At 38.3% G+C, this 26,964-nt stretch overlaps 1 protein-coding gene across 9 annotated transcripts in view; it reads right to left on the reverse strand.

Annotated features, from left to right (window-relative positions):
• Positions 1-26,964, reverse strand: part of WDFY3 (WD repeat and FYVE domain containing 3) — a 279,105-nt gene that overhangs the window by 194,750 nt on the left and 57,391 nt on the right. Inside the window, exon 1 of one of the 9 annotated variants that reach the window (XM_047717869.1) lies at positions 8,407-8,434. The exons of the other annotated variants lie outside the window; for them this stretch is intronic. The gene's annotated coding sequence lies outside the window, so the exon portion shown is untranslated. Of the gene's footprint in view, positions 1-8,406; positions 8,435-26,964 lie in introns of those variants that run through there. 9 annotated transcript variants of the gene reach the window in all.

Below are 26,964 nucleotides of genomic sequence, written 5' to 3' on the forward strand. Positions count from 1 at the left end.
TGTGTATTTACCCTATGATAACTAAAATAAAATACTTCAATAAAAACCATTTCATTTCTTAAATGAGTTTCAACTGAACCACATTTAAATCACATACTAGTTGCTATTTTTTTCTAAAGTGATTCTTAGTTCTCAATTTAACCTTTTTATCCTTTTAATCCTCTGACATTTTAAAAATCCTTTAAAGGAGACTTTTTCCACTCTGCAAGTAACAAGAAAAAAACTTGTATGTGTAGGAATATTTGGCTAAACATTTTTCTAAAACCATGTGTGACTGTTAGAATGGCACAAAGTGTGGATAGACTTCTCCACCCTCTTGGGGATGAAGGAATAACTTTCAGTCGGAGATGATAATCTGGCATTATCATAACCCTTAAGGAAGTAGGACCTGGCTCAGAGAAAGAAGGGCCACACTTCCAGAAAGATTTCCAGTATAGAGAGAAAAAAAAAAGAAATAAAACTGGGCTCTTTATTACATCAAAATAAATTATGCAGGGTTTTGGGTTTGTTTGTTTCTAGATTTTATTTATTTATTTGACAGAGAGAGCACAAGTAGAGCAGCAGACAGGGGGGTGGGAAGCAGGCTCCCCACTGAGCAGGGAAACCAATGAGGGGCTCGATCCTAGGACCCTGTAATCATGACCTGAGCTAAAGGCAGCTGCTAAACCAAATGAGCCACCCAGGTGTCCCAATTATGCAGTTTTTTAATAAAGATTTTATTTATTTATGAGAAAGAGAGAGAGCAGGGGGAGGAGCATGAGAGGAACAAGAAGACTCCATACTGTGTGTGGAGCCTAACTTGGGGCTCCATCTCAGGACTCTGAGATTGTGACCTGAGCCAAAACTGAGATAACTGACTGAGCCCACCCAGGTGCCCCAAACTGTGCAGCTTATAATGATAAATCTGAGTTTTTTCTGATCCTCAGACAAGTCTACCCATGATCTTCATTAATAATAAAAAAAAAATCACATTGGGAATACCAAGATGATTCTGTAGTATTCAATAACCTAGATTTGGCTTTAATAAAAAAATCACCTTCTATTAGTATTTTGGGGTCATTACAACTTTGTCATAATCTCCCTCCCATTTTTTCCTATGGCTATATATTAAGAAACTACTGTTCAGAATGATGACTTTTGCACTATAATATTCTGAATTAAGAGTAAATTATAAAATGTCAGTCATTTTGTTAGGAAGATCTTTGGGATACAGTGGTGAATGTCAATAACAATTAGCCCATGCTCATTTACCACTTGCTCTGATTTGTCAACTCTTTAGAATGACATGATACCTGATCTCATGGAGATTAGTCTGGGTCTCATACGGCGAAGCATGTTATAGCAGAGAAACACACAGCACTAGGGAAAAGTATAGCAGGGAACCTGATCGAGCTCTGGGGTGACAGGGCTATGGGGAAGAAAAGTGTCAGGGAAAATAAGTACATTTTTAAAAGATTTTCAACAACAGAGGGGCACCTGGATGGCTCAGTTTGTAAGTGGCTGAGTTTGGCTCAGGTCATGATCTCAGGGTCCTGGGATCAGGACCCACGTCCTTGGGCTCCCTGCTCAGCAGGGAGTCTGCTTCTCTCCCTCTGTTTCTGCCCCTCCCTCCCCACTCCCCGCACTCTCTGTCTCTCTCTCAAATAACTAAAGAAAATCTCTTTAAAAAAATTTTTTTCAACAATAGGGGAAAAAAAATAGAATTCACTGGCCTCTCCACAGGCTATTTTAACCAATCATGTTTGTGTAGCTTTGTTCTCTCAATGTTAATTCCTCACACGCAAACTTGTACACACTGGTTTGTAATGTTTTTCCAAGTGGAAAACACCAGCCATTCTGCCCTTGAATCATTTTAGGAGTCTAAAGGGACAGCATCAGCAATTAGTAGCCAGTCCTGGAGTTAATCCCTAAGGAACTCTTATTTCCTGCCTCTGCATTGGTTTTTGTCTAGGAAGTACAGACTTGAAAACCACAGCCAAGTACAATGAAATGTATTCATTTATTTCCCACCACAGAATGGTATAAAGCTTACTTCATAGACGAAGAAGCTGAAGTTCAGAAAGGTTACAGCGAACTTGCCAAAAAGATCCAATAAGTAGAATTAGCTGAAATCTGAATTCAAGACAATTTATTCCAAGTCCATTGCTCTTCCTATTAAATGGAAGCTCTTTGTTGTTGTGAAATAATTTTATTTATGAATGCAACTGTGACTTTATTTTCTAGCGATTCCTAGCAATGGATAGTACTATTTGTTCTTCCCCAAAACATTTGGACAAAATTGTCCCAAGTATTTTTGTCCCCAAGAAGTTAACAACACACACACACAAAGCCCATGTTTACTCTGTGTATCTTCTACCATGGGTGTAACCACACTAGCAATGAGAAACATGATTCATGAGTAATATCTTGGCCGAGAATCCTCAGTATCTCTAGATACATCTGACACATAAGGGAAATGCCATATACACCTAGCTATATTTTCTTTTCCTTTAAGTTTCCTGTTCTCTTTAATTGAAGTCTTCCCCAGGCCTCACACCATGCATTCAACAACACAGCCCCAAATATGGAATAATATTCAGAATATTAAGGAAATAATTTCCTGGCAGGATTCATCAAAGAAAAATACAAATTAAAAGAATATTAATAATTACATATATTATATTATGTAATTTAACATGCTCTGAGCAATTTTTCTCATTAAAGAGAAAAAATTAGATAATAATCCTAGAAAAAATTTCTTCCAACATCAATAGAAACTATTCATCTTATTTTTTGTGACTAAAATACTTTTTTTAACAAGATGAACACTTTGATTTAAAAGATAAACTCGGGGCTCCTGAGTGGCTCAGTGGGTTAAAGCCTCTGCCTTCAGCTCAGGTCATGATCCCAGGGTCCTGGGATGCAGTCCCACATCAGGCTCTCCGTTCAGGAGGGAGCCTGCTTCCTTCTCTCTCTCTGCCTGTCTCTCTGCCTACTTGTAATCTCTGTCTGTCAAATAAATAAACAAAATCTTAAAATAAATAAATAAAAGATAAACTCAGGGGCTCCTGGGTGGTTCAGTCAGTTAAGTGTCAGCCTTTGGCTCAGGTTATGATCTCAGGGCCCTGGGATCGAGCCCCCCATACCCTCAGGCTACCGCTCCACAGGAAGCCTGCTTCTCCCTCTCCCACTCCCCCGCTTGTGTTCCCTGTCTCACTCTCTCTCTGTCAAATAAAAACTCTTTTAAAAAAAAAAAAAAGGGGGCGCCTGGGTGGCTCAGTGGGTTAAGCCGCTGCCTTCGGCTCAGGGCATGATCTCGGAGTCCTGGGATCGAGCCGCATCGGGCTCTCTGCTCAGCAGGGAGCCTGCTTCCTCCTCTCTCTCTGCCTGCCTCTCTGCCTGCTTGTGATCTGTCAAATAAATAAATAAAATCTTTAAAAAAAAAAAAAAAGACAAACTCAATTCCACATAGGAGTGAGATCAGATGGTATTTGTCTTTCTCTGACTGAATTATTAGATCATACACCTGAAACTAGTATTACACTTTATGTTAAGTAGCAGGAATTTACATAAAAACTTAAAAAAAATAAAAGAGAGAAATTCAAAGTTTCGTAAAATATTTTCCCTGAATATTCACTATAAACGTAAACTATTTCTGCCCTGCCTTGTCTAGTGTTTTTACCTTGTTTGCAGGCTATGCTAAGTGGTGTGGTGGAGCCAGTTCATACCAGCTTATCAGAGCTGATGGCTTAATTTTCAGAAATGCAGAAAGCCAGTTGTCAAGCCATTAATAGCCTGAAACCAGCCATGATCAGAGTATTTTTATCGAAGAAATCAACAAATGCTAAGAATCAGGGTTTCTTGGGGTTTTTCCCTAGAGAGCCAGTTGTTAAACATATACCAGCACACCTCTGTGCCTGGGCCTCAATAGTACTTCAGAAGCTTATTAATTTATGCACTTCATTATGTCTCTTCTTTTTCTCTTCAAGTCTGATTATGTGCTTTTAATTATTTTGTTCCAAGTCCTAGCCTTGAAAATATTTTGACTTAACCTCGAAAAATTAAGATATTATTAGTAAGGATCTAAATTAAAAATATTCTTTTACCAAAACATTCTCATAGGAAATGTTTTCTGTGGCTTTAAGGGCCAAGTCTCTACTTTTTGTGAGGTTGCTGATATGAATATTGTGCTTGAAGTTTATACATGTGCTCTCACAAAATATAAATGTATGCAGCATCAATACTAAAACTTTTATTGTCTTCTAAGGAAACAGATTTTACAGTGTTGAATATTCAGAGACCCTTTGCATTAAGTATGAATCAATATTATGAAAAAAAAAAAAGGATAAAAATCTCTTGGTCTGCTTTTACTGAAGAAACCCAGCTAAGAGGCTATAACTTCTATAAAGGCAATGAGAACTGATTTAGAGCATTTAAATGTCCTCAGTATGTGATGTAAAATTTCTGGCAGATTCATAAAAATGGTACATCACAGATGGACAAGGAATAGGCTAGCAAGAGTCAAGGATGGTAGTAAAAGGGTTCTGGAGTCAGGAAAACACAGGTTTTAAATTCTGTCCCTCCCACTAACTGTGTGACCTCAGGAAAGTGAGTCAAACTACTGTAAGCCACATACTACTGGTACTGGCTTTACAGTGCTGTTAAGAAAAGAATGTCAGGGGGACACCTGGGTGGCTCAGTGGGTTAAGCTGCTGCCTTCAGCTCAAGTCATGATATCAGGGTCCTAGGATTGAGCCCCGCATCAGGTTACCAGCTCAGGAGGGAGCCTGCTCCTCCCCCTGCTTGTTCTCTCTCTCAAATAAATAAAATCTTAAAAAAAAATAAAACAAAGGTATGTCAGAATACATGTGATGTGACTATCACCTAAATAATCAATGCCTAGTTATTACATAATTAGAATGAGCTGCAACTAAACCAAGTCAGTAACTTTGAATTAAAAAAAAACTATTTTAATGAACAAAGATAGAGACCATCTATTTCAAAGTCTTACAACTAATGGGGCACCTGGCTGACTTGTAGGAGGAGTGTGCAATTCTTAATCTTGGAGCTGTGAGTTCAAGCCTTATGTTGGGTGTAGAGATTACTTAAGAAAAAAATAAATAAAAATCTAATAAAAACAAAACAAAACAAAAACCAAACAAGTCTGACAACCAGTGTATGAGAAATATGGTGGGAGTTAGGGCTCAACATCCATCCTACCCTGCTTCTATAATGTACCTTCTTCCTATATTATAGAGGCTATAAAGCAAATGGCAGGGTTTTCAGACTCCCATGTGAATAGGTGCTTGCTGCAATTGAGGTTCGGCCAATCAAACTTACTTGCCCAAATTCTGAAAGGCAGAAGTGAAGCAGAGACCACACTCCGCTGACATTTACATTTTTAGCTGCAGTGTTAGCAGAGATCTCAGTATCCAGTAGGGAAGCAGGGGATGACACATCCCATTTGGCTGGCCCCTCCCACTGGCTGTAAAGCAAGCAGCAGTAGAGGTCGCTTCCTCAAATGGCAGTGACAGTGAGTCTTCAGAGCAAAGCTGGCAAACTTCTGTCTGCTAAGAGCCAGGTAATCAATACTTTACCATGTCATTTCTGTTATAACTATCTAACACCGCCACTGTGGTATGAAAGTAACCATAAATGATAGGTAAATGAGTAAGTTTTATTGTGTTCTAATAAAACTTCGTGTATGAACACTGCAATTTGAATTTCATATAATATTTAGAGGCCACAAAACACTCCTCTATCCCCTTTTCCCCAACCATTTAAAAATGCAAAAACCAGGGTGCCTGGGTGGCTCAGTCTTTAAATGGCTGCCTTTGGCTCTGGTCAAGATCCCAGGGTCCTGGGATGGAGCCCCAAATGGCATAGAGCTCCAGGTTCAGCATAGGGTTTCCTGCTCAGCGGGGAGCCTGCTTCTTCCTCTCCCACTGCTGCTTCCCACTTGTGTGCACTCTCTCCCTAATAAATAAGTAAAATCTTTTTTTAAAAATGCAAAAACAATTATGAACAGAGGGACATAGGTAAACAGTTTAGGTTGCCTACAAGTGATAGTCTGCTAATCCCTCCAACAATATTCTGATCTACAGGGAAAGAAGCAGATCCCCCAACAGCCCAGCTCTGTAGTATAGCACTGGGAAAGGTTTGTAAAAGGTCAAGGCCCATGAGCCTAAAAGCTGTTTGTTCAGCCCTTCCTTCTCTCTGTAAGCCATTAAAAAGCTGCAATAAGTATCTTCCTACTGTAACTGCCTAGAATGGATTCTGATCTTCTCAACTAAATCCTGACTGATTTATAGTACTACTACATACACATTAATTAAATATCCAGTGTTCCAATTGTAAGGACCTATTTAGAAACTGTCCCTGCTCCCCTTCCCCCAGGGGATTTACTTGGAGACAAGTCCCGGAAACCAGCTTCAGGTAACAAAGCCCAGATACAAAGGTGGGTCAGGCCAGGTAGAGGCATCCGATCAGTGGGGGGATGCATACTGTCTCCCTGGTTACCAAGGAGTATGGGCCCCGCCCTTTGGGCGCCAATCCCAATCAAGGTGTAATAGGCTGGTTCAAATGTCTACTAGGGTAAATTGTAACTCAATTGGTCACCTAGCATCACTGTGGAGTTTCCTGTGTGTGTGTTACAATCCCATTGGCCACCTGTGCATGGCCAGGCCCGACCGCATGGCCTTTGCCCTTAAAAGCTAGACTGTGAAACAGAAAAGGGTCGCCCTCTCTTGTAAGAGGTGCGGCCCCAAATGTTCGGTTAGATTCTTGATGCTTGGAGCAAAATAAAGCTTTGCTTGACCTTTGCTTTGTATCAGTCTCACTCCTTTAATCACGGACCCATTATTGGGGCATAACATCAATGGTCAATTATTTCATAAATGTCATTTTATAATTATTTTACATGAATCAGGGTAAAAATAAAGACAAATTACTGCTATTTGCTGATAATGTCTCTTAAGCCTCTCAACAGGGTTCTCCCAGCTTTCATAGGGTACAAGAATTAATTCTATATTGCCTACTAGAACACCTCTGTGTTCATTTATTTGCTTAATAATCTATGCAACAAGTATTTATTAAGCAACAACTATGTGCCAGACACTGTTCTAGGTGCAGGAACACAGAAGGGGAATAGAAATCCCTACTAATTACGTGTGCTTTTAGAGCTTAGATGCTGGTAGGGAAGAGGAAAAACAAAATCAATATATAGGTCTGGTGGTGAGACGGACGGCTGTGAAGGAAAATAAAGTAAGCTTTGAAAACAGAATGTTTCCAGGGTTGATGTCTGAGTCTGCATGGTCAAGGAATACTTTTCTAAAGAGTGAGCACAAGACTAGAAACCTGAATGAGGGAGGGATCCATAAGCATTTCAAGGGGAAGAATGTTCCAGGCTGAGGGACAAGCTAAATCAAAGGCTCAAGGTAAGAACGTGCTTAGCATGACTGAAGAACTGTAATGAAGCCAGCGTGGCTGAAGCACAGAGAAGAGGAAAGCTCTGTCAATTGTCTGCACTGAGATTCAGGATTGACTTCTCATCCGCTGCTTTCCTTCAACTGATGCCAAGGCGACAGCTCAGTAAACTACCTCCTCCACTCTGCTGCTTCTTCCCCACTGTTTCCTACGTAAAAAGTCTGTGTCTTTTCCTGCAGGCTTTCCTCCTCGCGTGCCACTCTGTAGTCCATAGGCCACCTACTCTAGGAGAGCTCTGTGCTGTGTTTAAGATTTTTCACAGTTCTTCAATTTATTCTCAAGTTCACAGTGTCTGGCAGATCTTGCACACTGGGGCTTGGGATTGTGGTTTCCTCATTTCACTAAAGTTTAAAGATTTCCTCTCTATTCTTTACTCTTAGTTTGTTCCGTTAGCATGAGGAAGAAGAGAATACAAATGCTTTTACCCAGTTATCTCTAAATGGAAATCCTTTATTTTAGACATAAGTTAACATAGGTATGTCTATAGATGAATAAACTTAAGTTTCTCAACTTCTACATTTTCTTTTTTTTTTCAATTTCTACATTTCCAATTTCAATCAACAGACTTTCCTAGTGATTACAGTGATACAGTGATTATAGATCACTAAGACCTATAAGCAGATAATTCTTGTTTAAAAAATTAGCACAAAATCAATTTAAATGCATATGAAAGTATTTAAAGTAAACATAAAATTGGAAACTACAGTGAATTTCTACTATAACACTTATATTCAAGATACAAAATGATAAAAGGCAAATAGGTATCAATATCCAAATGAATACCCAGTGCAAAGAGAATAAAAGGTCAAAACAACAGAATATATGTTAAGTAAATATAGCATTATTACTTTGAAGAACATGAGCTGTTCTCTGATTATAATTGTTAATAAGAGCTTACTTTGGTTTCTGATTTAAATAATAGTCAAAATGTCTTGCACTTACCAGATAAATGATTTGGATAAAAAGTATTCTTTCGAATCATCTACAGGCACTTTAAAAAATGTCAGTTCTTGTGAAGTACGTCAAGCAGAGAGAGTCAATTATCATACGGTTTCACTTACTTGTGGAGCATAAGGAGTAACACAGAGGACATGGGGATATGGAGAGGAGAAGTGAGTTGGGGGGTATCAGAGGGGGAAATGAACCATGAGAAACTGTGGACTCTGAGAAACAAACTGAGGGTTTTGGAGGGGAGGGGGATGGGGGTTGGGTGAGCCTCCCGGTGGGTACTGTGGAGGGCAAGTATTGTATGGAGCACTGGGTGTGGTGCATAAACAATGAATCTTGGAACACTGGAAAAATAAAATTAAATTTTAAAAAAGTCAGTTCTTTGGGGCGCCTGGGTGGCTCAGTGGGTTAAGCCTCTGCCTTCGGCTCAGGTCATGATCCAGTCCAGAAACAGACTCTCTGCTTGGCAGGGGGCCTGCTTCCTCCTCTCTCTGCCTGCCTCTCTGCCTACTTGTGATCTCTCTCTGTCAAATAAATAAATAAAATCTTTTAAAAATAAACAAATAAATAAAAATTTAAAAGTCAGTTCTTTTAAACAGGTAAACATCTTCCTCAATCTCAATTATACAATCTAGTAAGCCCTTTCTTTACAAATCCAGTTTAGCTCTTACTAAATTATCAAAAACACTGAATTAGTGAGTTCAAGTAATTATAAAGCAAGTGTGCAAAAATGTTGTATGTTTTAATTTTTATTTTCTTGTTCAATTACGAATACTTCCTATAGCCAAGTGCACTGCTGGGTCCCTATCCTCTAGGGACACACAGTTAAGCCCAAAGATATTACAGAAGTGATAAGTGCTAAATAAACAATAAATATAGAAACAAGAATTATCAATATAGAAGATGACATCTGAACTAAATCTTGGATACTGAACAGTTCCTTCAGCTGACAATGGGCCAGAGCTTATTTCTAGCGAACAGACAAGATGTACACAGAAGGGAAGGCATAAGACATGCTGCTGTGCCCTGGTCGAGCTGGCACAGCTGGAGCACAGGGTAAATGTGGGGGGAAACTGGAGGCGAGGCTTGCACAGAATAGGTAGACATGGCAGATCATAAAAAGCCTTACACACCAAGATAACAATAAACTCCTAGTGAGCAGGAGAGTAATAAATGTTGAGAAAATATTTCCAAAAATCATGTAAATGGTGAAATGGAAACTGCAATGACCCTTCAGTGAAAAAGGCAGTGCCTATGGAGGTAGGGGTGAGGAACAATGGTACAGGAAAACAAGAGAAATGTCACCAACACAGTACAAACAATCTGGGAATGGGATGTCTTTCAGGATCAGAGGAAATGGATGAAGGTGATGGCGATTTCCAGCCCGAGTGATGAATGGGAGTGCCATTAACTAAGTTAGGAAGTACAGTAAAGGAATAAGGATTAGTGGGAAAGATAAAAAGAGACAAATTTGGACATGGTGAAACAAAAGGGCCAGAAGACAATGTTAAAGCAAAGGGCAAACCCAGATTTGGGTTCAGAAGAGGAAAAAGCAGATGTATATACCTAAATAACACATCCAAAACAAGAAGAAATATACCAAATAATAAGCAGGTACCTTCAATTTCATTGACAATGAGGTTAATGTCTACTTTCTAAGTAGTAAGAACCATAAGCATAGCTGCAAAACTTTTATTTTTTAAAAGATTTTATTTATTTAAAAAAAAAAATTTAGGGGCGCCTGGGTGGCTCAGTGGGTTAAAGCCTCTGCCTTCGGCTCAGGTCATGGTCCCGGGATCCTGGGATCGAGCCCAGCATCGGGCTCTCTGCGCAGCGGGGAGCCTGCTTCCCCAACCCCCCACCTCTGCCTGCCTCTCTGCCTACTTGTGATCTCTGTCAGATAAATAAATAAAATCTTTAAAAAAAATTTTTTTTATTTATTTGTCAGAGAGAAGAGAGAGCACAAGCAGGGAGTGTGGCAGGCAGAGGGAGAAACAGGCTCCCTGTTGAGGAAGGAGCCCAATGATGGGGACTGACCCCAGAACTCTGGGATCATGACCTGAGCTAACGGCAGACGTTTAACCGACTGAGCCATCCAGATGTCCCTCTGAAATTTTTAAAAAGCATGTTTGGCCATTGAAAAAGACTTTTTGAAGTTTAAAATAACATGGCATTGGGCGCCTGGGTGGCTCAGTCATTAAGCATCTGCCTTTGGCTCAGGTCATGATCCCAGGGTCCTGGGAAGGAGCCCCACATTGAGCTCCCTGCTCAGCAAGAAGCCTGCTTCTCCCTCTTCCATTCCCACCCCCCTACTTGTGTTCCCTCTCTTGCTGTCTCTGTCAAATAAATAAATAAAATCTTTTAAAAAATAAAATATACATGGCATTTTTTTAAAAAAGATACTATGGGGCGCCTGGGTGGCTCAGTGGGTTAAAGCCTCTACCTTCGGCTCAGGTCATGATCCCAGGGTCCTGGGATCGAGCCCCGCATCGGAATCTCTGCTTAGCCAGGAACCTGCTCTCTCTCTCTCTCTGCCTGCCTCTCTGCCTACTTGTGATCTCTGTCTGTCAAATAAATAAATAAGATCATAAATAAATAAATAAATAAATAAATAAAAATTTTAAAAAGAAACTAAAAAGAATATACAATAAAGGTAAATATGCCACCACTGGACCCCAGGTGGTCTCCCCAGAATCAATCGTCATTACTAATTTCTTGAATGTCTTTGCAAAGATATGCAATATATGTCTAAGTATATAGACGTATATATTCTATGCATGCTCCTTTAAGTAGCTATTGAAAAATAAATAATTCCCAAGAAGATATATTTTGTATTTCCTTTTTTTTTTTTTTTAAGATTCTATTTATTTGGAGAGAGTGAGTGTGTGGGAGAGAGTGTGTTAGCGTAAAAGGGGGAGGGGCAGAGGGAGAAGCAGATTCCCTGAGTCGGGATCCCAGTGTAGGGCTCTAGCCCAGGACCCGGGATCATGACCTGAACCAAATGCAGTTGCTTAACTGACTGAGCCACCCAGGCACTCCACTTTCTATTTCCTAAATATGATATTATATTAGTCAAATTTATAATAACAGGACCAAGAATCTAATAAATTAAAAACCGTGTTTCTGCCCCTGAGTAATGTGTAATTTTACTTTCCTAATAAATTTAATGGTAATAAAGATTAAAAACAAAACCCCATTAATTTCTCTTCCCATACACTGACCTTTAGGGAATTCCTTAGGTAACAGGTTCTGAAAGTGTAAGCACAATAAGGCCCATTCCCTTGATGATATTTTACTCAAGCCTTAAAATCTGGGCTCAAGCTAGAAAGAGGGGAAGGGGGAAAGATTATGAATTAATCTCTCAATCAGAATATTTTACTCAACGTGGCTAGCCCAGGTCCACCAATTACCTCACACATGAGGGAATTTCAACCTTGCTTGGACGCTGTAATGAACTAGAGATTTTAAAAAAAGATATTAATGCCTAGTACACATCCGTATTTAAACTGAAAGCTCTGGGGCTACAGCTCAGGCGTTTTTCCTCACAGTTTCCCTAGTTGATTCTAACATGCTTCCAGGACTGAGAACCACCAACCATAGAAGTTATAATCAGATTTTATGGAAGTTGCCCTTAACCTTTTTATTTTGTTACTATATAATGTTCAAGAATGGGAAATGTACTTTAAAAATTCTTAGGGGCAGGAGTGCCTTGGTGGCTCAGTCAGTTCAGCGTCTGGCTTTAGCTCAGGTCATGATCCCAGGGTCCTGGAACAGAGCCCTGCACTGGGCTCCCTGCTCAGTGGGGAGTCTGCTTCTCCCTCTCCTTCTGCCCTCCCCCCACACTGCCCCATTCATGCTCACTCACTCGCTCACTCTTTCGTGTCCTCTCTCTCAAATAAATAAATACGATCTTTCAAAAAATTAATGAATAAAAAATAAAACAGAATTCTTAGGAACAAAGGTGGCACTAACTCATCAGAGTGTTCCTAAGGCAGGACAAGGTGATGCGGGAGATCTCACAGTACATCACTGCACAGTCTTCACCTGACAGTCTCTGAACAAGCCTGCTCTAGATAGCACTTTATGGAAAAACAGGATCAAATTCTGAAAATCTCCCCAAATTACAAAAAGGTTATGTACTTAGCAATAACCAAACTTGTGTTTAAATTCAGTAACTTCAGAGCCAGATACAATAACCACTGCTTGGCTGCAAAGAGATCAGAAGTGAAGTGAACATATCAAACTCCCAAGAAGTGTCGTACCCAAGAACTTCTTTTTTTTATTTATTTATTTTTTAAAGATTTTTTTTTTTTTTTTAATTTGACAGAGAGATCACAAGCAGGCAGAGAGGCAGGCAGAGAGAGAGGAGGAAGCAGGCTCCCCGAGAGAGCAGAGAGCCTGATGCGGGGCTCGATCCCAGGACTCCGAGATCATGACCCGAGCCGAAGGCAGCGGCTTAACCCACTGAGCCACCCAGACGCCCCCCCAAGAACTTCTTTTACAGGGACTCTAACCAGGGTGACATGGAAGAGCTTAGACCTGTGTTGTCCAACATAGCAGCCATTAGCCACATGTGGCTATCAAAACTTAAATTCAGGGCGGCCTGGGTGGCTCAGTCGTTAAGCGTCTGCCTTCAGCTCAGGTCATGATCCTGGGGTCCTGGGATGGAGCCCCACATTGGGCTCCCTACTCAGCAGGAGGCCTGCTTCTCCCTCTCCCACTGTTTATGTTCCCTCTCTTGCTGTGTCTGTCAAATAATAAATAAAATCTTTAAAAAAAAAAACAAAAATCTTAAGTTCAAATTGATTTAATTAAATAAAAAATAGAATTTCTCAGCTGTAACAGCCACATCTAAAGTACCCAACACCCACATGCAGCTAGTGAATAGCATATGAAGAACCAAATGTCACAGAGGATATATTTGACAGTGCTGGCTTGGGAATAATGAACCTCTGCAACTGCATATTATATCTGTGAATATAGTATATTCTAGGAAGATGGTCTACAATTTTTGTTTGATTCTCAAAGGAGACCATCTATGATTCACTTGCCAGTGCCCGAGCCCACAAAAGGTAAGAAAAAGGTCATTTTCCAAAGAGTTACCTCTTATAAAAAGCATGTATTAACAGGAGCACTTCCCACTCACAGACATAACCTTTCAACCATCGCATTAAGACAAGTGGGACTACGATCAGTACAAAATGTTCTTCCACTTCGATAATAATGTCATGATCCTGGGGCTTCACTGCTTTTCCAGAAGAGCAAAACGAACTATAAACCACAATCAAAAAGATGCACTTCTTCTGCTTTATTCACCATCTCCAAGCTAATAGTATAGCCAAGATTCTTTGCTTCCCTTTCAACCCCAAATACCTGCTTTTGTAGTCATAGGAACCACAACAAAATATTACTTACGGAAAGCTAATTCTGCATCCTACAGACAAAATGAACAGAAACAACAGCCTTCCAGAGCAACTGTAGAATCCTGTTGCTTAGACTAACTCCAAAGACATGGATACAAACCTAAGATTTAATGCCTAAGATGTCATCAAGAACTTACACAAAATACAAAGTCAAGGGTCTCCTAGATGAGCTTCCATTATGGACAGCCAGTCTGGGTCTGGTATTGAAAGAATGAACAAACACTTCTAAACAGACTACATGTCATGATGTGATGGCTGCCTACTCAGTTATACTCAATTTCAAGGATAAAATCAACTGTTTGATTTAAAAACCTATCAGCTCTCACTGTGACTCAATATTCTTAATACATCCCTGAAAGACAAAACATCCCTGAATATCTTAGTATCTTAAGTAAGTCAAATAAAAATCACTGAAAGAAGGATATGCCCTTTATCTGAGAAGGAAAGATCCATCTAAACCAAAAGAACTCACATGAATATGAATAAAAATAGAAGGCAAAACAGATCCTTAATGTAGAACAAGACCAAAGTCTGTCTTAATATAAATTATGTAGGCTTGATGTGGGAACTATAAAGTCTGAGTTTATCAACATTCCAGAGTTAAATATTATTAAACTGAGTATTTAAAAATCAATAGGCGGGCAGTTTCTTATCAAGTGAAACCTGTATTTACCATGTCCCTGGCAATCCATTACTAGATATTTACCACAGAAAAGGGGCTGGCAAATTATGGCCACATGCCATATCTGGCCCACCTCCTGTTTGACAAATGAAGTCTTCTTGGAACACAACTACATCCATTCATTTATGTATTGTGTATGGCTGCTTTCATGTTACAAGAGCCGAGTAACTACAACAGAGATCCTGTGGTCTAAAATACAGAATATCTAGGGCACCTGGGTGGCTCAGTGGGATAAGCCTCTGCCTTCTGCTCAGGTCATGATCCCAGGGTCCTTGGATCGAGCCCCACATCGGGCTCTCTGCTCAGCAGGGAGCCTGCTTCTCCCTCTCTCTCTCTGCCTGCTGCTCTGCCTACCTGTGATCTCTCTCTGTCAAATAAATAAATAAAATCTTAAAAAAAAAATACAGAATATCTAGTCCTTTACTGACCCCTGCACTTGAGAAATAACTTATGATCACACAAACTCTAAACACAAGTGTATAGCAGCTCAATTCATTATGGTCCAAAAATGCAAACAACCCAAAAGTCCTTCAACAGATTAATGGATATGCAAACTGTGACAAAGGCATACAACTCAACAATAAAAATGAATTAACTAATGACTTTTACAATAACTTGGATGATTCTCAAAGGCATTGTTCTGCATGAAAGAAACCAATCTCAAAAGGTTACATGCTGTATGATTCCATTTACATGACATTCTTGAAAAGAAAAAACTAAATTGATGAAGAAAGATAAGTGGTCACCAGGGGTTAAAGGAGATGGGACAAGGAACGGATAGGATAAGGAAGTTTTTGGGGTGATGTCCACATAGTGGCAGTGACTACACTAACCTGTATATTTATCAGAGTTCACAGAACTGTATACCAACCAAAGGAAAATTTTTTTTCATAAAAATTTTAAAAAATAAAAAACTTGTCGACTAGGAGAATAATTTAAAGAAAAACAGTAAGTTAACAAGAAAATAGTCTAAAAATTCAGGGCAAAGAATAGGAGTTTGCCAAGGAAGATCAGATGAGAAAGAGTGGTCTGGGTAACTATATTCTCGGGTTTTATTCCTGGTTTTTCCATTGATTCATTATGAGGCATTAAATCAGCAACCCATTTCAGTATTTCTCTATGATTTTTATGCATATTTTGACAGGTGATATCTGAGGATGAATATAAAATACTCCACACAATATTTCCCCTGTCAAATATGACATACTATTAGAAGAAATACCACAATTCAACTTATTTCAGAATACTTCCATTCTGCCCCCCAGATTAGTCATAAATATAAAGGTGTAGTTTATATCATAGTTCTCAGACCTTTTTACATACTCACATTTTCTCACTCTGCTTTCAAAGCTCTTTCACAACCCCAGCTGTCTAGAAAATCTGGCATCTCATTCCATACATACACCAAAAGATTCTACCACATATGTCTTGTTTTGTACATGGTCTGCAATTTTCTCTCTGGCAACTAAACCTGCAGATTGTCCAGGAGCAGTCTGGAAACTGCTACCAAGAATTAATCAAAAGGTAAATCTTGTAAATACAAAAAAATTTCAGGGAAAACAAGGAATATGGTTTAGTCCTTATACAGAATCAATGATAAAAACAACTTATAAATTATGTATTTTATAATAAAATATATTTCAAAAAAAATCACACAATAAAAACTGAAAGATTAGATTCCTATACCAGTAAGAACATTCAGACAAATTGCTTTCATTGTGTACAGTTAATAGACCATATCTCAAGAAAGAGAACTCAAGAGTGACTACTATAAATCTATAATCAGTATATACATATTAATATATATTAATTATATACTATCCATTATTATACAATTACATACTATATAATTATATAGTAACTATTAATATATTAATATTATACTATATATACTATTATACTACTAATTAATATATATTATCTATATTATATTATTAATCTATAAATCATTTATATCAAAATCAAAGGAAGAAAAAAAATTCTTGAGAAGAAAAAAATTTTAAGGGCAAAATAAATTTTTTATCATGACAGCACATCCAAAAGTCTTTAGGTTTTTGTGGTGATTTTAAAATGTCAACAAATTCTCAGATGCTCCTATCTTCAGAAGGAGTCGTCTATCTCCCTCCTGAAAAAGAACTATCTTCTAACAAATACAAAGTTGGGAGTAACACTATGTAATTTCTAGGAGTAGGTCATTAAAAGAGTTCAAATACTAGCTCTACCATTTATAATAATTCTTCTTTCAAGTCTGTTGTCAGAATTAGAGATAACATATGCAAAGCCTTTTACTTGGTGCCAGAATATAAGAAGCTTAACAAATAGCTTCTAAACAACCATTTAAATTCCTCAAAATCTCATGGAAGATGTGTATTATCAATATTTAAAGATGAAAAAAGTGAGGTGCCTAGGTGGTACAGTTGGTTGAGCAGCCAACTCAAAGTCGGTTCAGGTCTGATCTCAAGGTCATGAGATCTAGCCCTGCTTCGGGCTCCATGCTCAGCACAGAGTCAGCTTGTGTTTCTACGCCCTCTGCCCCTCCCCTGCATGCACACGCTCTCTAATTAAAAAAAAAAAAAAGTAAAGATGGGGCAGATGGATGCTTCAGTCAGTTAAGTGTCTGCCTTTGGCACAGCTCATGATCCCAGCATCCTTGGATCAAGCCCCGAGTTAGGGCTCCCAGCTCATTGTTGAGTAGGCTTCTCCTTCTCCCTCTGCCATTCCCCCTACTTGTGCTCTCTCTCATAAATAAATAAAATCTTTTTTTTTTTTTTTAGATTTTATTTATTTATGAGAGAGAGGGAGCACACAAGGAGGGGAGGCAGCAGGCAGAGGGAGAAGCAGGCTCTCTGCTAAGCAAGGAGCCTGATGTAGGACTTGATGCCAGGACGCTGGGATCATAACCTGAACCCAGGGCAGACACTTAATCGACTGAGTCACCCAGGGATCCCATAAATAAAATCTTTAAAAAAATAAATAAATAAAATAAAGATGAAAAAAGTTCTTTATATTGTTAAATGAATGAAAATCACAAACAGGTGAAGTTAAACCAAATCACAAGGAGTATAAAGACTTTTAGACAAAATTCTTGCTTTCTATTAGGCTGAATCACACGAAATGCCATTTTTATTAGGTCAGAAGGGGTAGAGTATCAGCAATTTTATATAGTTAAACCTAACAGTTATAGAAGAAAATACAGGTGACAACAGAAATATTATTGAAGAGGCTTTTTAAAATTACAGGCGAAACTAAATTTATATTTCACATGTTACGGTATAAGAAAAATAAAACTCAAGATTGCTACAAAATGATAGTTTTTCTATAGCTATTTTAATATATCAGTTATTAACCCAGTCTCATCTGACAGCAAACAAAAGTTAAATATAAGTTGTATATAGTGGGGCGCCTGGGTGGCTCAGTGGGTTAAAGCCTCTGCCTTCGGCTCGGGTCATGATCCCAGGGTCCTGGGATCGAGCCCCGCATCGGGCTCTCTGCTCAGCAGAGAGCCTGCTTCCCATTCTCTCTCTCTCTCTCTGCCTCCCTCTCTGTCAACTTGTGATCTCTGTCTAATAAATAAATAAATAATCTTTAAACCAAAAAATAAATAAATAAATAAGTTGTATATAGTTACAGCATTCTCTATCAGAAAATCACTATGAGGCACTGAAAGTCAGGGAAGTGATACAGAATAAAGACTTAAGAACAATTCATAGATTTTAGCTTCTAGTGGAATACAAAAAATGTTTCTTCAGTGAGCAATAGACCACTTTCTGCAATTCAGACAAAAGATGAGTCTTATAAAAGTCAGAAAAATGACTGGAAAATTAGCACCTTGAGAAAAGCACAAATTCCCGTTCAAGAGCCAGGTGCTAGATAGTGGCCATTAAGTAAATACAGAAAACGAATAATATCTGAAATATGTTCATGGTAAAAAGGAGAAAACACTATGTATTACAAGCTCCTTTTATATTTATTATTTTAAGTGCCAAATTATTCTGATTTTAATTTAGTAGTAATATTTTATGCTTGAAATCATATTTTTACTTATTTATGACACTTAAGTTCTAGGTATTCATTTAATCCTCAAAACAACCCTGAAAGTACTACTATTACCCACATTTTACAGAATCGAAAAATTGAGGCATAGCGAGATTAAGTATCCCACTGTCACAAGACTAGTAAGTAGTAAACCCTAGATTCAATCAGGGTATTTGGATCCACAGTTAGTGTTCTTAACTTCATTATACAACCTCTCATATTCAGCTAACTTCATTATGTTACCTCTTAGATTAAACTTTATAGGCATGGATCCAAATATAGTCAATTTCCTTGTACCAACTCTGACAATCAAGGAAGAGGACTAAATTAAAGTATACTATTATTCTCAGGGTGCCTGGGTGGCTCAGTAGGTTGGGTGTCTGACTCTTGATTCCAACTCAGGTCATGATCTCAGGGTAGTAAGATTGAGCCCCACTTTGGGCTGCACACTGAGCATGGAGCCTGCTTAGGATTCTCTCTCTCCCTCTCCATTTGCCCCTCCACACTGATGCTGTGTCTCTGTCCCTCTAAAAAATTAAAAAAAAAAAAAAAGTAAACTATTATTCTCAGACACAGTATTAAAAACCGCTGACTGGGGTGCCTAGGTGGTTCAGTCGATTAAGGGTAAGACTACTGATTTCAGCTCAGGTCATGATCTCGGGGTGATGAGATCAAGCCACATACCAGAGTCTGTACTGAGCATGGAGCCTGCTTAAGATTCTCTCTATATCCTCTCTCTGCCCCTCCCTCGTCACTCCTTCTCTCTCTCAATAACAAAAAAAACAACAAAAAAACCTCTCTAACTTATTAATCTGTTAACAGTTTTCCACTGATCCTACTTTAGATAATCTTAACTTTATCGAACAAATCATTTGTTGAAAAACTGAAATATCACTTGCAAACTTAAACCAAAGATCATTCATTCACAGGGAGAAAAACAAACGTCTACTGGTTCACGAAGGTAAGTATGATGACCTTGCACAAGACACAAATAGATGGAATGGAAAAGCAACTGTGGGAAGGAAAAGAAACTTTTTAAATATAGAATATGTGGGCAAACCCTCAAAGATGATCTAGAAGTATTTTGGGGACTAATATTTCAGAAGTGAGTTGATCATTATAATGTTCTACTATGGGTTAGCAAACTTAGCTTATTGGCAAAATTCCCAGCCCCCAAACTGTTTTGTAAATAAACTTACTGGAACATAGCATGCTCATTTGTGTTGTCTAAGGCTGCTTTTGTGCTACAACAGCAGAGCTGAATAGGGGCCACAGAGCCGAATCTATTTATTATGTAGCCTTTACAGAAAGTTTGCTGACCTCTGTTACATTTACCAACACTAAGCAGAAAATAAATGCAAAAACATATTCTGATCACTAAAAAATTGATTCTTAATAGATAAAGAAGATATGGCCCATATACACTATGGAGTATTATGCCTCCATCAGAAAGGATGAATATCCAATTTTTGTATCAACATGGACCGGACTGGAAGAGATTATGCTGAGTGAAGTAAGTCAAGCAGAGTCAATTATCATATGGTTTCACTTACTTGTGGAGCACAAGGAATAACGCGAGGACATGGGGAGATGGAAAGGAGAAGTGAGTTGGGGGAAACTGGAGGGGGAGACAAACCATGAGAGACTGTGGACTCAGAAACAAACAGGGTTTTGGAGGGGAGGGAGTGGGTGTATTGCATGGAGCACTGGGTGTGATGCATAAACAATGAATTCTGGAACACTGAAAAGAAATTTTATAAAAAGTAAAAAAAAAATTGATTCTTATTTGACATGAGCATAAGTTAATATCAAATTTATGTATCCTATGGCTAGAGTCTTAAAGTTGAAAGGCTACCATATTTCATCAAAGCTAAGAAAACTACCAACTATGACTATTACATGTACCAAGAAAAAAAACACTGCCAATTAAAAAGTGACACAATAATTTCCTAAAACATCTACTGCAAGATGATTCCAGTGTCAAAATACTGCATAAGAGAAAAAAATGTATATCTTAGAATTGATGAGATGTATCACTCTATAGTGATATAAATTCATACATAAAAGGGCTATGATAACATCTACTGGACAAGGTTTTCCACTTGATCAGAGGGTTCTAGAAGGGAAAAGGAGTTTCTTACACCACTTTGCTAATATCTATAGGAACCAAGAAATACTAATAGAGAACAAAGGACTAAGGTTTTGCAGGCTATCCCACATGCAAAGCACTAGGTAAGAAGATCCACTGCAAGCCCCACGGCACAGTGCATATCCTTCTTCCAAAACACTGGTACCTGTACTGAGTACCTTTAGGTGACGGACTACTGAAATAATACATTCCCTTTGATATTAGACACATGAGCCTATATTTCAAAGTAACAGAATACCCCTCGAGTATAATCCACAGCAGGACACACATGAAAAGTCTGTTTGAGTCACGGCTTTTTTTGGAAGGAAGGGAGGGGGAACAAGTGAGAGGGAGGGGAAGAATGAATTAGAAACAGACTTCATAGATTCAAATTTAGCATTTTATCTTTGCCTTTGAAGTATTCAATTATTCAAGGTAATGTCTGACAATGAACAACTTAATATGCAACTGAGAATCCTATATTAATAATTACAAAGCTTTAACACATAGTAGTAATAACTTCTGTAATACTGTTGTAATTCGTTCTCCCACTCATGAAACTTTAAAAATATTTAAGAACAAACCTTTTTAATGTTTCATTATTTAAGAAATGACCTTTACTTATTTATTTCTTTTAGAGAGTACGTATAAGTGGGGTGGGGAGACTACAGAGAGAGAGAGGGGCAGACTCCCTGCTGAATGCAGAGCCCGACACAGGGCTTGATACAGGGCTCAATCCTACAACCCAGAGATCATGACCTGAGCTGAAATCAAGAGCTGGATGCTTAACTGACTGAGCCACCCAGGAGCCCCAGAAAATCACTTTTTTGTGAAGACAGGAGAGTTATGACAATCTGAGAAAATCAGGACAAAAAGGCTATGAACATTTAGCAATTAACGGTTATCAGATATTTCAGAAACTATGCCACACACACATATTTGTATGTTATATCTTTATCTCTCCATTTCTACCTACCTAACATCGTATAAGAATAAATATACCACCTGTTTCAAACCCTTCTCCTGTTGAGGTACACATATAAAGAAATTAAGAGCAAAGGAAAAAGAAAATAAAAGAATACTGAGTTTTTAGTATGTACCAGACACTATCCCAGACACTTTAAATTCCTTTAATTTTCCAAACAACTCTGCTGTTACTCCCTTTAGCAGATAAGGAAAATGAGGCCCAGAAGTAAAATTCCAAAGTCACATAGCTGGCAAAGTGGCTTCTTCATTCAACAGGTAGATGGACAGAGATTTAAATTTCTCATTTAGCCACACTGCTGCCAAACTAAAAAAGCAAAACATGTCTTTAATATACATTAGATAGAAATAAACCAAACTTTCTCTGTTGCAGTTTTGTCCTTTGTGATTTTTTTTTTTTTTAAAGAAGAAAGCAAAAATGCTGCCCATGTATGCAAATCCTAAAAGCTGGAGTTCCCAGGGCATCTTCTCCCTAGAAAAGACCTCCTCTATTCTACAACTTTAAATACCATCTGTATACCTCCTCTTAAAACTCTGAGTTCCGGGCGCCTGGGTGGCTCAGTGGGTTAAGCCGCTGCCTTCAGCTCAGGTCATGATCTCAGGGTCCTGGGATCGAGTCCCGCATCGGGCTCTCTGCTCAGCAGGGAGCCTGCTTCCCTCTCTCTCTCTCTCTCTCTCTCTCTCTCTCTCTCTGCCTGCCTCTCTGTCTACTTGTGATCTCTCTCTGTCAAATAAACAAATAAAATCTTTAAAAAAATAAAAAATAAAAAAAAATAAAAAAAATAAAAACTCTGAGTTCCAGCACTGCCTAACTGTCTGCCATCTGACAGGTCCACTGGATGACTGGCAAATACAACAAAATCAACACTGTCAAAATAAACTCTCGATTTCCCTTCTCACTGACCTCCAATCTCAATTAAGGACCTTACCATTCAATGGTCTGCTCAAGCCAAAAACTTGGGTACTATCTCTACATTCCTTCTCCCTCATTTCCTATTAGGTCCCACTGGTTCTACCTACAAACTAGATCTCAGATTCATCCTCTCCCCCACCGCTCTAGATCAAGCGGCCATCATGGTTCACCTGGACTAGTATAATGCCTTCTTTTGCTTGCCTATTTTCTCTTTTGCAGCCAAAGAGCCTTTTTACTTTGGTTAGCAAAACTGTAATACTGAACTTTAGAATCCTTTAATGGTTTTTCATCATAGCCTCTTAAACTCTAGATAACACAATCTCCTTCTACCTCTCAAACTCCATTCCACTCTCCCCCTTGGACATCTCCAGGCATTCTTTCAACTCCTCATACACCAACTGTTCACACTGCAGGGCGTTTGCTCTTCCTATAAGCTCCTGGCAGGGATAACTCCTTTCCTTCTCAGCTTCAAGGTCATCTTTCCTGACAACCCTTTTCTCACAATGTAGGAGTAACTCTGTCTTCCCATAACTCTCTGTCACTTCACCTTTTTCATTTCTTCCGTAGACAGTACTGATTGCAGTTGGGAAATATCTATTTTTCTCTTTACTATCTGCTCTCTACCAGATCATGATCTCTAGGTGGACAAGAATGTCTGTTCTGTTCACTGATATATAGTCAGTACCTACTAAAATGCCTGGCATATGTTAGTGACTCCAAGTTTTCTTGAATGAGCAAGTTATCTGTATTAGGCTAAAAATTTAGACTTTAATTTTTATATAACTAATTTAAATTCTGTTTTAAGCTACAAGTTTAAAAACCTATCATTGTCTCTCTTAAAAGTATATAAGTACAGTTCACAGATAAATGTGTTTGATTTTTGAAGACCTGTAATAAGCCTTAAAATGGTGAATCCTGTGTCACATTCATTTTTTTTAATACTTTATTTATTTATTTGACAGACAGAGATTACAAGTAGGCAGAGAGGCAGGCAGAGAGAGAGGAGGAAGCAGGCTCTCCGCAGAGCAGAGGGCCCAATGTGGGGCTTGATCCCAGGACCCTGGGATCATGACCTGAGCTGAAGGCAGAGGCTTTAACCCACTGAGCCACCCAGGCGCCCCCTGTGTAACATTCATTTTACAGGCAATACAGAACTTAAGGGACAACTTCCTTATTTTATTTCTAGAATCTAAGTGAAAGAGTTAACAATAAAATTATGAATATTTAAATAATTAGCTCACTTAACTTTGTACAATCTGGTTACTTTGTTTTGTCAAAAACAAGCAAAATATTTTAATAAAAGCACATCAAAAAATTTATTTCCATTTAAACAAAAATTTTTTTAAAGATTTTATTTATTTATTTGTCAGAGAAAGAGAGGACACTTGCACAAGCAGGGGGAGTGGCAGGTAGAGGGAGAAGCAGACTTCCCGCTGAGCAGGGAGCCCAGTGTGGGGCTGGATCCCAGGACCCTGGGATCATGACCTGAGCCGAAGTCGGATGCTTAACCGACCGAGCCACCCAGGCATTCCTAAACAAATTTATTTTATAAATAGGAAAAATGGCCTACTTTGGTGGGGTCCATGGGTCCAATCAGTTCCATTCTGTGGTAATTATAAAATACATCCATAAATTCTTTGATACTCCTCCCTGCACGGGTAGAGTTTTAATTGTGAGTTAAATTTGGTGATATGTTTCTAAGGAACAGAATGTAGTGTTAATGACTATGTATGACCATATCATAAAAGGCACTGTAGCTTCCTCCTTGCTCTCTTAGATCACTCACTCTAAAGGAAGTGGCCCTCCACATCATGAGAATACTCAAGGTGCCCTAAGGAGGGGTCTATGTCAACAGAAATGGTTTATACCAAAAGCCAGCAAGAAATAGGCCTTCTGTCAAAAGCCATGTGAGTGAGCCATCTTGGAAGTATCCTCCCTCTGACGGCCAGTCAAGCCTTCAAGTAGCCCCAGCCAACATCTTCATGGCTACACATCATGAGATATTCTTAGGAGATAATAAATTTTTGTCTTAAGTTCCTAAATTTTAGGGTGATTTATATCACAACCAATAGGTTAGTAATATGCATTCATTCATTCAATAAATATTGATCTGTGCTGTATTATGTCCCAGTCACCAGGCCCCAAAGATAAAGGGGAAAAATAAGACACTAAAATTAAATAGGACAGAAATTAAGTAGTCTGGCAATATAGTAAAAGTGTTCTAAAAAGGTAAATACAAGGCCCTACCAGGATACCTGGCACAAGTATCAGATTTCAAAAGGAGAGAGAAGCAGCAGGAGGAAAGAATGGACGTCTTGTATATACATACATGTAAGGGGTGAGGAGAGCATAAAGACCAAGTATGAAGGGACTAGAGATATAAGTACCAGCTGGGTAAAGAAACATGTTATAGGACATACTCTGAGCTTCACCCATAAGCAATAGGGAGACACTGAGAATTTCAAAACCCAGAGTAAGAAAATCAAATTTGCATTCTATAAAGAGGACTCTTGAACTGTGGAAAAGGGCTCAAATGGAGCTTTCTCTAATCCAGACAGTTAAGAGGAAAAGTGCAGGGACACCTGGGTGACTCAGTGGGTTAAGCATCTGCCTTCGGCTGAGGTCATAATCCCAGTCCTGGGATTGAGTCTGCAGTGGGCTCCCTGCTGCTTCTCCTTCTCCCACTCCCCCTTCCTGTGTTCCCTCTCTCTGTGTGTCTCTCTGTCAAATAAATAAACAAAATCTTCAAAAAAAAAAAGAGGAAAAGTGCAGCCATTCAGTGTAGGCAGGATGATGGCCTGAAATGTTAACAGCAAGAAGAACAAAGAGTAGTACGTGAAATCGAAATCAATAAATATTAAGGTTTAAAAACAGGATTTTGTGATTATATTTGAAATTAAATGCCATCAATATCTCAAAGCTGGAAAAAAAAGGAAAATTACAGTAATATAAAAATATTTAGAATGAAAATCTTAAATAGCATATGTGACAGAGCTTCTAAATTTAAAAAATCACCAGCATATTCTGAAAATGGAAAATGAATTTTAAAATTACCACTATACTAAAAAAGGGGGGGGGGGAACTATCCAGTCAGTATGATAAAAGCATAGTGGTTTTGCATCATTCTAATTCACCTAATCTAAAAGCATAATATTCATTTATAACTGATAAGCCTAACTCTTTGTATATTTCTAACATTTTTTATTGCTGGTATCAAGCATAGTTCTGTGTTTTTTTCCCTTTTAAGATAAAACACCTAGGAGAATACTGTATTACCTCTCCCTGAGTATAAGTCAGTATGTCAGAATACAACTCACTGTTCTTATTTGGCTCAAGAATTCTGTTTTGTTTTTCTAAGGCTGGACTCAAACTCTTCAGGACTTCAGAGCCTATAAATTTTCAGCATAAGAAATGGCTCTAAGTTGTAATGTAAGAAGGAGACCATCTTAAACATTTGTCTATCCCTAGCACTGTTCTACTGCATCCAGACCATAGTAAAAATTTTTAAAATATTTACTGAATGGATTTGCCCTAAACTGTATACACCAGCAGTCTATTCCTATATACCCCAGTATGAGAATATTTACTGATGAAACAATGTCTAGGATTTATTTCAAAATTATGCACAGTGAGAATAAATGCATGGGGATATAGATAAAGCAAGGCCATTAAACAACTTTTAAAATAATTAGGAGACTTATCAGAAAAAAGTGAAACAACTAAGTTATAGAGGGGCATCTATATTGGTCAATGGTGTAGAATTATTTCATTTATAGCAAACTGTAAAAAGGTTAAATTATATTTTCTTCAAGAGGTCTGCCTTTAATTTATAACCCAGTATTTTTGTTACAAAATATTTTTACTTCATAAATCCCAAATGACTTAAGAACTATAGTTAAAATATAGGGGAAGAGGCTATAATCCTCCTCTAAAAAAAGTGATAAAAACAAAAATTTGTAGACAAACCACAAGTGACTCAATCTCACAAAACAAACTGAGGGTTGATGGGGGGAGAGGAATGGGGAGGGGGGGTGGGGTTATGGACACTGGGGAGGGTATGTGCTATGGTGAGTGCTGTGAAGTGTGTAAACCTGGCGATTCACAGACCTGTACCCCTGGGGATAAAAATATATGTTTAAAAAAAATAAAATTTTAAAAAATAAATAAATAATAAAATAAAAGAAATTAAAACAAAAATTTGTATATCAACAAAGAATAACATCTGATGTTCTAATTTTCTAATTTTTGCTGTAGTCTGAAAGGAGACAAAATTAAGTTAGAAATCTGTAACATAAAAAAAGCCTAATAAACATAGTCATTCAGATCTGGCTTAATAATTAAGAGTCTGCCATTACTAGCTCCTTAGTGAAAATGCTCCTCCAAAATA

Source organism: Lutra lutra, chromosome 2, assembly GCF_902655055.1.
Source record: "Lutra lutra chromosome 2, mLutLut1.2, whole genome shotgun sequence".
Lineage (NCBI taxonomy): Eukaryota > Metazoa > Chordata > Mammalia > Carnivora > Mustelidae > Lutra > Lutra lutra.